The sequence below is a fragment of the Acomys minous genome, assembly GCF_964271855.1.
Source record: "Acomys minous genome assembly, chromosome: 14".
Taxonomy (NCBI): Eukaryota; Metazoa; Chordata; class Mammalia; order Rodentia; family Muridae; genus Acomys; species Acomys minous.
Genome location: NC_140496.1, coordinates 57,096,062 through 57,107,116, shown reverse-complemented (window position 1 = coordinate 57,107,116; position 11,055 = coordinate 57,096,062). Strand labels below are relative to the sequence as shown.

The 11,055-nt window shown below is 44.1% G+C and overlaps 1 long non-coding RNA gene across 1 annotated transcript in view; it reads right to left on the bottom strand.

Moving 5' to 3' along the window:
- Window positions 1-1,143: 1,143 nt before the first annotated feature.
- LOC311583031 overlaps window positions 1,144-11,055 on the bottom strand; it is a 39,251-nt gene continuing 29,339 nt past the window's right edge. Inside the window, exon 4 of the long non-coding RNA XR_014774363.1 lies at window positions 1,144-1,366. This is a non-coding gene — a long non-coding RNA (uncharacterized lncRNA). The remainder of the gene's footprint in view (window positions 1,367-11,055) is intronic.

Here is an 11,055-nt window from a genome sequence, read left to right as displayed (position 1 = left end):
TTCTAATTTTGAGACCAGATTCCACAGGAAAAAAGTCGGAATGTGTCCTTAGATAAAGAGATTAGCTTCTGTGTCAACATATCTCCCCTGACCCCTGACCCCCCACCCCCACACACATATAAAATGGATATAGTAACAGATGTTTGCCTCATGGTATGATAATGAGGACTTTAATGGATTAATATATGTAAAGTGATTAGAACAGTGGCTTCCAACCTTCCTAATACTGTGACTCTTCAATACAGTTCCTCATGTTGTGGTGATCTCCAACCATAAAATTATTTTTGTTTCTTTTTCATAACTGTAATTTTGCTACTGTTATGAATCATAATGTAAGTATATGAACCTCAGTGAAATGCTCATTTGTCCCCACAGAGATCATGACCCACAGGTTGAGAATGACTGGATCAGAAGGTTTCCTCAAGCTCAGTTAGCAAGGAAGCATGTATTTGTTCTGTCATTATGACCATCATTGTTAGTTAGTATCCATTTACTATGCCAAGTCTTGCAGATAACTGGGTGACAGCTAGCGCTTTATGGATCAAAGAAAGGCCACTATGTGTCCTCTAGCTGTTTGCGAAGAGCAATCTTGTCTTCACTTTTTGTGATCTGTGAAGGCCTGGGCTGAGCAGCCTTGGTGGAGAACCAGAATTTAGTATTAGTCCCATCTTATCATCATCTACACTGAATTCACTCATCCGAGAAATGGGATAATGGCGCCCACTTTTCAAGATGATCAGGAGAGATAAATTATGTCAGACCATCATGGAAAGCAGCCAACACAGTGTCTACAAATCTTGGTACATAGACATTTTAAGCAACTCAACCTGTGGTATCCACTTATTTTCCCCCTTAGACAAAACTAGTGTGATCACTTCTAGCATGGCCGGGCTTGCTGGCAAGAACAGCTGAGAGAGAAGTAAAGCTGGACCAGTTGATCTTGACTCATGGTGGAGCCTCTTCCAGACAGAGTTCTTAAGTCACAACAGCACCATGGGTTAAAGGAAGAAAAATATTGATGTTTTATTGAGTTTCTCCTATAGGTCAGATCATGTGTCATGGCTGTGATCTAAACAATGAGCCGGTGCCGAAGGAATGCACAGCTGAGACAGATGAGATAAACCTTCCACAGCCTTGACTCCTCCAAGACCCAGTAAATTGCTTCCTTTATTTAATTACAAATTAATTGAAAACACTCCCAGGCTGAGCAAACTGTACTAGTTCTCGATTTGTTGATAATACTTTAATCCTCCTGTAATATCCCATAGACACCATTGTGTGGTTATGTCATCAATTTTACACTTGCAGTTCTGAATAAACATGGCTGCCTGAGGCCAGGAACAGGGTAGATGCACAGAGATGTTTGCTGTAGGGAAGGGAAGTCAAAGATAAGTTTGGAGTCAGACAGTCTTGAATAGAGCCAGTTCTGCAAGTTCCTAGACGGGAGGCAGTTTGAAACAGCAGAACGCTTGACAGCTCACAAAGCTGTGGAACGTAGCAGCACTGTGCCTGTCATGAAGTGGATTCATTAGCACTGGGTTTACTCTTTTCTTTTATTCAGGTAGACTAAAATACCTTCTATCAGTCCAGAAGGCTATCTCAGTCATAGGAGGCGAGAGCAACTGTAATGACATTCAAGCTCCCTTATCAATCTGCTTACTGGCCCCCACCAGATCTATCTGTTGTCCCCCCCTTCTGTAAACATGCATATCCTTGTTCTGTACTTGCATGCCTACACAGAGTAGAGGGGGCATCCCATCATGTGAGGTCAACAGTAACAGAATTGTCTTCCCAAAAAGGTTCACTGGGGGTAAAGTATTTGCAGGAAGATTTACAAACAAGAACAAGAATAGGTACACAGAAGAGCAAGGAAGGGGGTGCTCAAATTCACAAGAGCCATGCTAAAGGAGAGAGTAAGACTCAGATCATATTAGACATGAAAGAGTTTGGGGGCCACCCCATGAACAGGAACATCAAAGTAGTAACTGAAATCACACCCAGAAAGGCCTGGAGGATGGCTGCCTTCCTCTCCTCTGCAGTGGCATAGGCTCCTCTCCACTCCTCCCTGCCCCCTCCCCAGCTCCCCCTACTCCCCCATCCCCACCCTGCCCCGTGCTTTCACAGTGAGTCTGACTGTCTGCCAGGCCAGGTGAGCTCTGGGGGCTTTCAGGTGGGGGAGTGTCAATCTGCAATTTCCTTCACCTCAGTCATGCTTGACACATGGTAGAAAAATCAGGACATATCTTATATGTGAAGCACTAGGAAGAGGGGGAAAACAATAGAAAGAGAAATGAAGGGCCAAAAAGACTTTAATCATAAAAATGTTTCCTTCAAGTTTAGTCAGAAAGCCGAAGCTGAGTTTACATGTTTTAGGTTAAAATGTTAAGTCTGTATCACTTCACGCAACTATTGTTGCCATGTGTAATCATGCACCCACTCACGCCATGTGTAGTTGTCACTACAGTCAAAGTCACAACAACTTGAAGGATAATACAAACAATGATTTCATTAACTAATGATAAAGTCGACTCAAATTCAGAGTTTGGTGAGGCAGTGTCCACCCCTCTCTGTAGTGACTTATTTCTCTACTGAAGTGGATCATGGAATTGGGAGAGCCAGGATAAAATACTGATGGTGGAATCCATCGTGGAGATGTTTTGCTGGATCTCATCTTGCAAAAACCAGAGAAAGCATCAAGTAAGTTTTGGTCCATCCTCCTGACAATTAGGAATATATAGTGTCAGCAATGACTGAGGGCAGTAGGCGCACAGAATGGTTCTGATCAACTAAAAAGAAGAGGTTTCTGTCTGTGAGGATGTGCTTCACCACAGGTATGACTCCTGCTACCTGGGCATCGTTCAAGGATCCACCTCAACTCTCACTAGATCAAATATTAGACAGCCCTCAGCTGTTCATCAGAGACCCGGAGCTGCTGCCAGCGGTTCTGAGCTTTACCTGTGTCCTGCAGGTGGCCCTGTCTGCTTCATGCTCTCATTTCCTTTCAGTGCAAAGGGATGGGCATTGGTAGCCGCTGACTCTACTTTCCTCCTAATACAGGGCTACAGAGGAAAAGCCTTCTTTCGCTTTCTTTGAAGACAGAAGAAAAATAATTTTCTAAAGCTCTGGCAAAAACACCACCCTCATATCTCCTTGACTAAAAGTAGGTCATATGTTAATTTGTGTATCAGCCAGTGGAAACGGAGATGGGAGTTCTCTAAGAGCTACCAGGAGCCAAAGGTTTTGGCTGGGTTTTGTGGGCATCGGGGAGAAGAGGAAAGAGAGTTTAGCAATGGCCTATTTGCAAAAACCTTTGCCTGGGGATGAAAGGCAAGTGCAAATGTTGACAGACTGCAGTGTGACCAGGAGTCATACATAAATTAAAACTAGAGACAAGCGTGGTTGTCAAACAATCAACTTTTAGATATGAATGTCTTGGGAAACTTAGCTATTTTTGTTATTTAAACATCACTAGTTCACAAGCAGAAAGAGATGAAGGACTTGTTAAGTTTGTTACAGAGGTACATGAGAAACAATTGCCTCTCACTTTCCAAGCAGTTAAACTAAGTCAAAGAAAGTGAATCCTTAGAAGAGATGGTTCCAAATTCAAAGCAGGAAGTTGACTGATGCCAGAAGTGTTTCTTGGAGAAAGACTGTCCCTAACTCCTCCAACATCAATTTGCCCAAATCCCTGCTGATTGAATAGAGTGCTGTAAAACGTACTTTCAAAATGCTGCACCGTATAACACTTCTGATATCACAGAAGATGAAGATTTATAGGAAAATGTGGACAAAAATCCCCAGGGCCCAGTGAGATGGTTCAATGGATAAAGGCTCTTGTTGCATATACTTGGAGAGCCAAGATCAAGGTCTACAACCCGTGTGAAAGTGAAAGGAGACACTACCACACAGAGCTGTCCTTCGGCTTTCACACATGTACTGTGGCATTCACTTACACACATTCATTACCTAGATACACACACACACACACACACACACACACACACACACACACACAGAGAGAGACACTAATGATAATAAAATGCCTTACAGCAGTAGTTCTCAACCTTCCTAATGCTGTGAATCTTTAATACAGTTCATGTTGTGGTGACCTCCAACCATAAAATTATTTTATTGCTCCTTCATAGATATAAGTTCACCACTGTTACGAATCATAATGTAAATATCTGATATGTGATGTCTGATATGTGACTCCCGATGGGGTCATGGGCCACAGGTTGAGAACAACTGCCTGAGAGAGAGAGAGAGAGAGAGAGAGAGAGAGAGAGAGAGAGAGAGAGAGAGAGAGAGAGAGAGAGACAGAGACAGAGAGAGAGAGAGAGAGACAGACAGACAGACAGACAGACAGACAGACAGAGGCAGAGACAGAGAGAGAGAGACAGAGAGACAGAGAGAGAGAGAGAGAGAGAGAGAGAGAGAGAGAGAGAGAGAGAGAGACAGACAGACAGACAGACAGACAGAGGCAGAGACAGAGAGACAGAGAGACAGAGAGAGACAGAGACAAAGATAGACAGAGAGACAAAGACAGACACAGAGAGACAGAGACAGAGTGTTAAACCAAGATTGATAGAGAAGATGTGGAAATAAAAGAGAGAGAAGACTGGTACTCTGGTGGGAACCGACTTGTCTTTTAATCAGAACAATTGGAGGGCAGTGAGAGTGGGGACTGTGCATCGTGGTGCAGAGAGCTTGGGGCTGTACAGGGCAGAAGAAGGAGCTGTGGGGCTGGCAGAGTCCATCTGTAGGTCTGTTCACTGCAGCTTCAAAGTGCTAGAAACCAGTGGAAGTTGCCATATCGCTCTTACCAGAAGCATTCCAGTGCTAGCAGCCCACCCCATAGGTATTATCAGTAAGTTAACTTTCCTCTGCCTGCATGAGGCTTTTAGGTCATTAACCCTTCAGAGTGGAGCAAGTCTGGGGTATCCCAGGGTCAATAGTCAGAGGACTTGGCAGAAGTTTAAATAAGGATACCACTCCTGAGTGCTTTTGAGTCCACAGGTGACCCTCCACCTCCAGTTGTCACAAGGGTTCCCTCTTCCGTGTTTCCTTTATCAGGCACTATATTTGAGTTCTTGAATGCCTTTAAACATTCATCAAATCCAACTGGAGCTTTCCTGTGGTCTGACTTCCCTTCCACACAGATCCCTCCGATTGTCTTTCTCATACGAAATGCACAATACCTCCCCCTGACTCTAGAAGTGTATCTTATTCTCACACAGAAGCCTTCTGCTCTTCGTCTTTTCACTTGTATTCATCAGTTGAGTGTGTGGCAACCAATAGGCCATTATAGCCCCCCAGACTTCCCAGAACACACATGAAGATGTCATATTGTCTCTTTAAAAATCCCCCTCTCTATATTTGGACTGAAGACAAAGTAGCCTTTCAAAGATATTTCTGCCCAAATATATACCTGTTGACCTTTTATATCCTTAATGTAGGGGAGTGATCAAGCCTCATATGATAGTCTTGGAATTTCCTTTGCAAATTGTGCAGTGTGTCTCTGATGCTTGGTTTTTTGGATCACCTTTAGTGGAACATTGGTACCCAGATGTGTCCGAGAGCTGTGGCATTGCTGTCCCTCTGCCCTTGACCAGGAACTTGTTGACTCTCTGGGTCTCGGAGGGATCACACTGGCATTCCAGGGGCTCCAGCATGTCATGTGTCTTCTCAGTCTCCTAAATAGCAGGAAGCAATTCTTCATGCTAAGCCACTTGAATATGTACACATGCACCCTATGGGTTCCATTGCTCTGGAGAAGCCCAACCAATACAGAGATTCAGTGTCAGCTTCCTCTTCAGTCGACGATTACATTCAGCACTGTATGAGAGAAACGTTAGTGTCCTTTCAGTGGAGTCAAGTGTAGAAATATAATTACAGATATATAATTAAGTAGTCAAATATTGTGAGATCTTCCAGATGGAGACCCCTTAAGAAGATGGAAAATTCTATTTTTAAAGGAATTCTCATTCTTCCTTTTCATTTTGAGCAGCTGACAGATCTCTCATCCCGGGTGCTGACATGCTCTGATGGGCCTTTCTCTAGGGCCGATTTCGTTGACAGGCAGACATAATTTGACATTGTTCAGAGCTTTAAAATCTCCCTCTTGTCCAGGCATTGAACAAACGGATCGCCTTGGCTCCTCTCTGCCTTTTAATAGTGTAGAAAGCCAGGTAAACTGAATTTGGAGGGCTATCTTCAGTGCCATTCATGGGGGGCATGAAACCCATTGCTGGACTCAGTGTGCTGAGATTTAATTGACCACAGATGAGTAAGTTAAGTCAGTTTACAACTCCAGTGTGACAGGGGCCCGAAGACCAGTGAGAGCTTGGCTGGTTCACCTAAGTTTCTAAGTGAGAGAGTTGACCTGTGTTGTGACCTCTGGTTATTTCGCTCACCTGATGTCAGAACTTGACACATCAGCTCCTCGTTTTCGGAAAACAAATCCCTTGGTTTGCCCATTCTCAGGGAATGGCTGCATTCTGTCATGAACTGACAACATGCTCTTCATTCCTCCGTGCCAGAGAGGAAGTATACAAGGAAAGACTGGCCAGCTAAGCCAGCTTTCCCTGCATGGGAGCTATGCCCCAGAAAAGGTAATGGATTCTTATACACAGGTAACAACAGGTCTTCACCAAGGCTTTTAAAAAAGTCTATTGTTTACTTATTTGTTTGTTTACTGTGAGCATGCCATGTCAGAGTACAACTTGTGGAAGTCAGTTCTCTCCTTCCACCATGTAGGTGCCAGGGATTGCCATGAGGTTAGGCAGCCATTACTCCTGACGTTTTATTTATTTAATTCTTTCAGAATTTAAACAGAATTTTAGCTTCAAAGTGACCATTTACATGTGTCTCTCCTTTAGAAAACCTACCAGTGTGGTGACTGCCTCTTGGAGATGGCTATCTCTGTAAGGTAGGGGAGTGAGCCACAAACACCTGAAAGAGGTGGGAAGAGGAAAAGTAGATGAAAGCTTGAGGGATTCATGGGAAGATACAGCAAGAGACTCTAGAAAGATCAGTTCATGGGAGTGGCAGCCATTCCTTGGCCAACCCTCTTAAATATGGACACAGTGTGTTTAGATTTAGAGGATGAACTTGGAACAGCCTGTTATCTAACCATGAGTGGGCATCTCTGTCGTCACCCCATCCTCCCATACCACACTCTACCCCTTTCCCCCATGCCAAGAATGGGCCACCTCCCTCCCCAACCCCCTGTGCCTCTCTTTTCTAAATCCATGAGTCTGCTTGTCACCACAGATGACATCCATGGAGCAGAACATTCTACAGCTTTTACCAATGGAACCCCAGAACTGAAAAACACTATGTGTGGCTTAGATTTCTAGGCATTGTGGGTAAACTAATAAGAAAATTCGACAAGAATTCGCAGCCCTGTGGAGGATGCCATTGAGGTAAAAGGACAAATTAATTTTATAACATGTTAAGATGTCCATGGGAGAAAAGTAGAGCATAACAAAAGGGAGCTGTTCTCCTTAGTGTCTGTCATCTTAAACACAAATCTAGACCTATATGGAAAGAGGGAATCTCAGCTGAGGCACTGCCTCTCTCAGGCTGCCTGGGGGCAAGCCTGTGGGACATTTTCTTGGTTATGATTGAAGTAAGAGGGCTCAATTACTGTGGCAGTGTCCTCCCTGGTTGGGTGGTCATGAGTGACATAAGAAGGCTAGTTGAGCAAACCATGGGGTACAAGCCAGCAAGTAGTGCTCCTCGATGGTTTCTGCTTGAGTTCCTGCCTTGAGCTCCTGTCTGGCTTCCCTTAGCAATTGACTCTTAGCTCTTAGGTGAAATAAACTCTTCCCTCCTCAAACTTCATTTGTTCATGGTGTTTAGTTCAGAAACAGGAAGCAAGTTACAAGAGAAGAGATGGCTATCTTTGTCAATGTGTTTAGTATATAGACCAGGTTTGGGTGGTAGCACATGTGAGCAGGCCTGGAGAAGGGGATGTGAAAGAGCCAGAGCTGTGTGGGAGGAAACTCCTGCCATACTTAACATCATCCTGTGCATCATTGTATCTTATTTTAGCAACAGGTTGTATTTCTCTGTTCATCTTCCCTTCTGCTATCTCTTCAATGAGATTACTCTCCTTACAGAAGGCCCTTCACCTTTTTGGATTAAACAATTAATGATGAACTAAAATGACCAAGGAATATAGCTATCTTTAAGAGATTTGAAATAATATTAACTTTCTCTCTAAGAATGACTGAAGGTGTACTTCCTCTACAAGATTCAAGAGTACCTAGCTTCTTAGACTTTGATCAATACTAGAAAGTTCTGATGGCTATGAGTGTGGGTACTTTCAGGTGCTCCTGTGTTTATGCTTTGTTCCTTTTTAATTTTTTTATGATGTATCTGGTGGTTTCTATATCTGTTGCTTTGTACTTATGTCTGCTGTTCTGCTCAGAGCTCATTTCTGTTTAGGGTCACAAGTCCACCCTTGATCTTGTCCAATCACTCCATGTGGACCCTGCATGGTTAACATACTGCTGATGCCTCCTGGCTGAGCAGGCACTGCACTGACATCCTGGAAAGATTATCATATGGGAGAACAAGGCAGAGAGACCCTCCTTCCTGTCCTGAGTCACACCCTGGATTAATTGCAGAAATAAATGCATATTCTCTCTCTCTCTCTCTCTCTCTCTCTCTCTCTCTCTCTCTCTCTCTCTCTCACACACACACACACACACACACACACTATTTGAAAATTCCATACATATATGCAATGTGCCAAATCCACCCTCCATTCCCTCCCCTGTAACTCCTCCCCTAACTCCCTTATAATTCCCCTCCCAATTTAGCACTATCAGGATGTGCCCATGCACAAGACAACCCATGGGAGCACTGGGAGCCTATTGGGGGAGGTGTCTGTAAATAAACTCACTCTTCTCCATGCAACTATCAGCTGATCAAAGCGCCTGAGCTGGGCGTGGGACTCCATGACTCCTGTCCTACTCCAGGCTGGGATTTTGGCTGGCTTGATCTTAAATATATGTATGTATGTATGTATATATATATGATTTAAATTTCTATTTGTATTTGTGCATTTGTGTGTATGTGCATGCATGTGTATGGGCAGTTGCACACATGCACACTCGTGTAGGCCTGTGTGTGATGTGTATTCCCACAGAGGCCAGGAAAAAAGACAGTTGGCCCTGTGGAGCTGAAGTTACAGATGTTGGGAACTGCCTGGTAGGGGTTCTGGCCACCAATGTTGGGTTCCTTGCTAGATTAGAAAGTACTCTTAATGCTGACCCATCAGCCCCTTGGATACATTCTTCAAAAGGACCCAGAGCTTCTTAAATTCCCCTATGGTCAAGGTTCATCCCAGAATCTTGAGAAGGCTGGAACCTGTTGGAAAGGGGAGCATGTGGGTAGGGGGGCGGCTCATCTGTGGAGCTAAGGGGGAAGAATTAGGAGAGTGCACACTGCTCTTGTCCTCTAGCACCTCATCCTCTCGACTCTTGCCATTTCAAACATCACTACTCTACAAACAAACGGCCCGGAAGTCTGTACCTCACCCTTGAGATTTCCCCAGAGTTCCAGGTTATTTCAGTAAATGCTTGATAGTGTTCTCACTAGAAAACATGTGTGCACAATTGTGTAACACCCCCCCATACACACAAACTCCACACACACCCCAGAGTCCCACTCTTTCTCAAAATTTATCATTGGTGTTTGATTGGCGACAGAAATATATGCCTTTTAATTTGATTGAATTAAAGAATTTTAAAGTAAGCTGTTAGAGTGCTTTATAAGAACTATGGCCTGAGACAAGAGGCGTGAGCTATGACAGAAATTTTTTTAAATACTTTGTTCAAGGACCTAGGCCTATATATTCCCAGACATTAAATGAGGCCTTAGTCTCTCCTAATAATATCCAGGACTTTGGTATGCATAAGGAAAATGTCCCTGTCACTCTGGGTTGTGGTCGCCCATTGCCACTCTAGTGGCGTGTCGTGTGGAGCCTTCTTTTCAAGAATGCCTGGCACTATTCCTCCGAATTATCTTCTACTACATGTATTTTGGGCAAGATGACAGTGACAGGGCTGGAGAGGTGGCTCAGCAGTTAAGGATGTACTGTTTGCTCTTCCAGTGGACCAGGGGTCAGTTCCCAGCACCCACATGGTAGCTCATACCCTTCTGTAATTCCAGTTCCCGGGGATCTGATGACATCTTCTGACTTAGCAGGCATCAAACACACAAGAGGTGCATAGACATACATGCAGGCAAAAACCTCATGTACACAAAGCAAGATAAACAAAAGAGATCACTCTAACAACCGCAGAAGGCAGCCTGGAGAAGGTTCCTTTGTACAAGGTCCAGCCTAGAGTAGGCACGTAACAATTATGTAGGGTGAGGGCCTGGAATCAAAGGGTCCATGATGATAAAGTCCATCCTGGTGGTAGGCATATGGTGGTAGGACACAGAAAATAGTATCAGAAATATTCAACACTACTAACTACATGGGACTAATTTGGACAAACTGGTAAATGTCCTTGCTGACCATTTCTAGTTCTTTCTCTTCTACCCTTCCATCCAAAGACTCACCCATGGCTGAGAAAATGCTTGAACCTTCACTTTTATGGATCCAGATGCATTCTCAGTTCATGTACGTACTAGAGACAAAACTTCAGAGTCAAGTTAATGGGTTGAGGCAGGTTTACTTTTATTTTATTTTCCTAGCTCTCTTTAATGTCACTCAACTGTAAACTATTCCTGGGGAACACCCATGACCTACACCATTGGACCTGCAGGTCTAACCTCTTCCCACATCACTCAGAAGGTGCCCAAAAGCACTAGAGGATTACCACCGCCGAAACACACTCTGGGAGGTGAGCTGTCAATCACACTTCCCCAGCACATGAATCTGACCTCTCGCCCTTGAGCCTGTGGCCTTGGGCCAGGACAGTTCTACTGTGCTGTTGTCAAGTTTTCCACTGTGTCCTCAGGTCAGCCCCAGATGGCTAGTATTGCTGTCCTCACGCTATTTTTAGTCATAGATCAGTTATCCCTGACACGCAGTGG